Genomic DNA, 5,111 nt, shown 5'->3' with positions numbered 1-5,111 from the left:
ACCGTGAGGGTCGCCGCGAAATGCATGTCGACTTCGAGGGTCGACTCGCCAACTTTGAAAGAGCAAACCTCGTCGCGCTACAACACATAGACGTGGTCGATCCTTGGGTGGTAGAGCACAAAACCTTTATTGAGAAGACGTACAATGACCGAGGCCAACAGAGGACGGACGGAGATATAATCAAAGAGCACAACTCATGTTTCACGCATTGGTTCAAGCAGAAGCTTCTGTCGTATCCTTTACATGAGGATTCTTCTGCGGAAGAACAACTCATATTCGCCTTGTCACAGGGCGCCGAGCACAACCTGATGACGTATGAGGCGTACGATATCAACGGCTACACATTCTACACCGAGGGAAAGGACATGAAGAGCGATGGTTATCAGAACTCCGGGGTAACGATGGAATCCTACACCGGTAACGACAAGGACAGATACTACGGAAGGATCGAGGAGATCTGGAAGCTGAGCTACGCTGGAGAGAAGGTCCCGATGTTCCATGTCAGATGGGCCAAGAGCGTCATAAAAGAAGACCGGTATTGCACCACCATGGTTATACCCGAAGCCAAATCCAAGACCGCGGGCGCAAACGTCACCGCGAAAAATGAGCCATGGGTACTGGCTTCCCAAGTGGACCAATGCTTCTTCATTACCGACCCGCCAAAGCCCAGTCGTGTTGTCGTGAGGAGAGGCAAAAGGAAGATCATCGGAATGGATGGAGTCGCCAATGAGCAAGACTTCGACAAGTACGGCGACCCGAAGATGGAACATGACGACGACGATGAAGTATCAGCATACACCACAAGAAGAAGCAGGACCACCCTACCTAAAGGACGTCCGTTCAAGAGAAGAACTCCATTTACGAAAAATAAGGGCAAGAAGATTGTGAACAAATAGCTAGCTAAGATCGATTGTATTTAAATTGTAGCCTTCATTTCTCGATTGTACTTCATGGGCACTTTTTGAACTCATGAATATTTTTAAATTTCATGGACACTCGATCTCGATCCCCCTCCATCTCGATCACTATCCCACCTCGCCAGATCCGGTCCCCCTCGCCGCCGAGCACCCCCCGCACCCCCTCCCCCGCTCCACCGGCCGCCGCCGCCGACCCCCCGCACCCTCCCCCGCTCCACCGCCGCCGACGACCCACCGCACCTTCCCCCGCTCCACCGCCGCCGACGACCCACCGCACCTTCCCCCGCTCCACCGGCCGCCGCCGCCGACCCCCCGCACCCTCCCCCGCTCCACCGCTGCCGTCGACCCACCGCACCCTCCCGTGCTCCACCACCGCCGACGACCCACCGCACCCTCCCCCGCTCCACCGCCGCTGACGACCCCCCGCACCCTCCCTGGCCCACTCCACCGTCACAAATGAATGCAACTAAAATTGCAAAAAAACAAATTTGATTATATTTTCAAATATTTGATGATATTTTCAAATAATAAATTTGATGATATTTTTTCATATTCATAAATATTTTCAAATAATAAATTTGATGATATTTTTTAAAAAATTATTACTGTTTTTATAAAAAAATTATTACTGTTTCATATTCATATTCATTTTCTAAAAAATTATTAGATGCAACATAAAATAATAATAAAAATTACTTATGGCGCACCTCTGGCTGGTGCGCGATTGCTATATAAAAAAAAGATTACTAATGGCGCACCTCTGGCTGGTGCGCCATTGCTATATAAAAAAAAGATTACTAATGGCGCACCGATCGCGGGTGTGCCATTGCTATCTAAAAAATACATACTAATGGCGCACCGCTGCGTGGTGCGCCATTAGTAAGCTTCCCCCATAGCTAATTCCTTCCTCTCCCTCGCCAGATCCCCTTCGTCCCTCTCCCTCGCCAGATCCACCCGCGCGCTGCCCGACCCACGACGCCGCCGCCCCGACCCCCGCCGGACTCCACCCCCGCCGCCACCGCGCCCCCGCGCCCCCCACCACTGTAGCTCCCTCGCGCCGCCGCCCCGCGCCCCCGCGCCCCCACCACTGCAGCTCCCCCGCGCCCCGAGCCGGAGGAGGAGGACCAGGAGGAGGACGAGGAGGAGGAGGAGACGACGACCGCCTCTACCTTAGCTCAGCCAGGCCACGCGACGCCGAGCCGAGCGCCGCCTCCCTCGCCGTCCCCCCGCCGCCCGCGCCCGCGCCCTCGACGTCCTCTCGCCCAAGCCTTGAGGGCACCCGCGTGGAACGGATCGGGCAAGACGCAGAAACAGGCGAGTGGAGGAGCCCGCCGCGTGTCGCCGGAGCTTCAACGCCCAGCCGTTGCCGGAGCTTCAACGCCGGCGTCTTCCTCCATTCCTCCATCCCCTCCCCAGGTGATTCCTCCCTTCTCCTCCACCCCCTCCCCTGCAAACCCTAGGGCCATGGCAGCAAGCTTCTTGCTCCTCAGTTCTACACGCATGGCCCCATCTTGCTCCTCAGATGCTCCTCAGTTCACTTTAGTGATTTAGTTGATAGGTCACAAGATGCATATTCGGTGATTTGGGATTCCTGCATTCAGAAACTTCAGTGATTTCTATGTCGGGAGTGATTTAGTTAGAGAACCAAAAACGGTCTACTGAAACTGTTGTTATCCCAGAAATAGTTTACTGAAAATATTGTAGTCTGAAAAAATAGTTAACTGAAACTCTTGTAGTCTGATAGGTATTGGGAATTTTCTGCAACTGTTGTAATCTTGTACTAGGTAAGTAAAAGAAGATCTGTTATTGGGGCAATAAATCATCATGGGACTTAAAGCTCCAAATCAGTTGATTCATCTCCTTTTGGCGTTAACATAGACGAGTGTATATCCGTTTGATTTAGCCCATTTTACTTGCATTGAATAACTCTGTGAACAAGATTCAGGTTCCAACAAAGCTAAATTAAAACGAATCTTGTTTCTGCACATGAGTTGTTTTCAGGTTTTGTACATGAGCTGTAACCTCGGTCTTGCTTTTTTTTAATCCTACAAAATTCTGATATTTAGGTTGTTCATCTACTCCCTGCTGATCTTCTTTGATGAGAATGTACCCTGGTCTTGAATGTGTTATGCACAATGTGCAGATGTTAGTGTAGATACTATTTTACTGCATGAAAATATTTAGAATTTCACTTTAGTTGAGTGCTAGTCTGATCATGCTTGGAAAAAGGATATTATAGAAGATTAAAAGTAGTTCATTTAGGATTTGGTAGTTGTCTGAAACTGTTGTAGTCTTATACTGTAGAAGAGTAAAAGTAGTTGGATGAAAATAGTAGGTGCCATGTCGATTTGTTCAGTCCTTGGATGAAACAATTTTTCTTGCTACAGTTAACTAAAAATGTTCAGTGTTCCAATACTGTAGAGAAACTATAGTGCCTGTTATTCAGTTATGACTCCTTCACTGAAACTGTAGTGTTTGCTAAAACTGAGATGTAAACTAAAGGAGTTTGTGATTTGCGGAAGATGTAGCATACTCCAACAAGTGATAAATGCACTCAAAAGTTCACTAAGAAAATGCAGATGCTTCTCACTTGTTACTGAAAGTTTTCTGAAGTGATAAATGCATGCAAAAGAAGTTCAGTTAACTGTTACTGTTGCTGTATGAATTCCAACCAGGTCAATTTGCTGTCAATTGCTCTATAATACTCAACCAGGTTTATGCAAAATGAAGATCAACCATGTTTATGTAATAGATCAAATTGCAACAGATTATTTGCAGTAGATCAAACTGCAGTAGATTACTCAATATTCTTGCCATTTGTTGATAGGTTATAAATATTGACCATAAATAAGAATGAATATTGACCATTTGTTGCTGCTAGCACATGTTGAAGTGTACCTGATGATGCTTCTGTAGAAAATTCAATCTTCCTCCTCAGGCATGTGTTGTGTGACCTGACAAAATATAAATGTGTTGTGTGCCATGTGTTGGTAATTCAGTAAAGTCAAACAAGCACTGGATTTAGGCATGTTGCTTGCTGAAATTGTAGTAGCAACAACAACTATGGCTGAATGATGAACAGGTTATAGTGGTCAGATTAGTTCAGCAACAACAACTATTTTCATTTTGTCTTATGGGTCATCTAAAAAAATGTTTTATTGGATAATTCTTGCTGACAACTCCTTGTGGTCAAACTCCTTGCTGACAACTGCTGTACGTGTGATGATGTTGTACTTGTGATGATGCTACTTGTGATCTTCTGAAATGACCCATTGGCGACTTCATTACGCGGGGATAATGATTTTGCAGGTACCCCGAGAGGCCCTTGAGTTTGCCGGTCGATTAACTTCCGTTCCGGCAAATTTGGGTACTCCATATGTCCTATTTTCAGCAAAGGTCATGCTAAAATTTTCCGTGAATTTTAGCATGACTTTGCTAAAAATAGGACATATGGGGTACTTGCGACTAATGCATGGGCCGGGGTATCTAAGTACTTAATTAAGTAGGATGAACTACCCCTTTATTCTTGCTGCATTAAACCATAGGTGGCAATAGAGCCAAGTGATTAGGCCCAACTTAGCGTCGACAAACCCTAAATGATAAAACTTGGCTTTTAGGGTACCTCGGTGTCGATGAGAACCTAAATGATGTACGCTTAGGCTTTTAGGGTGCCTCGGCGTCGACAAACCCTAAATGATAAAAGCTTAGTTTTTAGGATGCCTCGGTGTCGACAAACCCTAAATGATGAGACCATGATCTTGTTCCTTGACAATAACCAACTTTTTGACCAAACTTTTTTCCTATTTAGAGCGAAACATGGCCCACAACGATGAGGCCGGCGGTTCGGGCGGCAAGCAATTCTGGGAGCTGTCCCAGGAGATGGAGGAAGAACCTCACCGCTATGAGGACGCCGCGGAAGACACCGATCCAGACTACACAACCCCTAGTGGCGTCGGTGATGACACCACTGATGGTGCCGTCGAGGATGCCACCACTGATGATGGCGGCGCACACACAGATGGCAGCCAACCGAAGAGGCAATGGAAGGACCGGCGCCCGAGCGTGCTCGACACCGTCAAGGAGGAATTTACTGAAGTGAACACCGACGGGCATCCAACGGCACCCAAAGAATTAGTCAAGGGGTACTCGGTTCAGCTCGGGTGCATTCTCCGAAGCATCGTCTCAATCAACACC

This window comes from Triticum aestivum, chromosome 3B (genome assembly GCF_018294505.1).
Source record: "Triticum aestivum cultivar Chinese Spring chromosome 3B, IWGSC CS RefSeq v2.1, whole genome shotgun sequence".
NCBI classification, from domain to species: Eukaryota; Viridiplantae; Streptophyta; class Magnoliopsida; order Poales; family Poaceae; genus Triticum; species Triticum aestivum.
The sequence above is the reverse complement of the archived record's forward strand: the minus strand, read 5'-3'. Positions refer to the sequence as shown.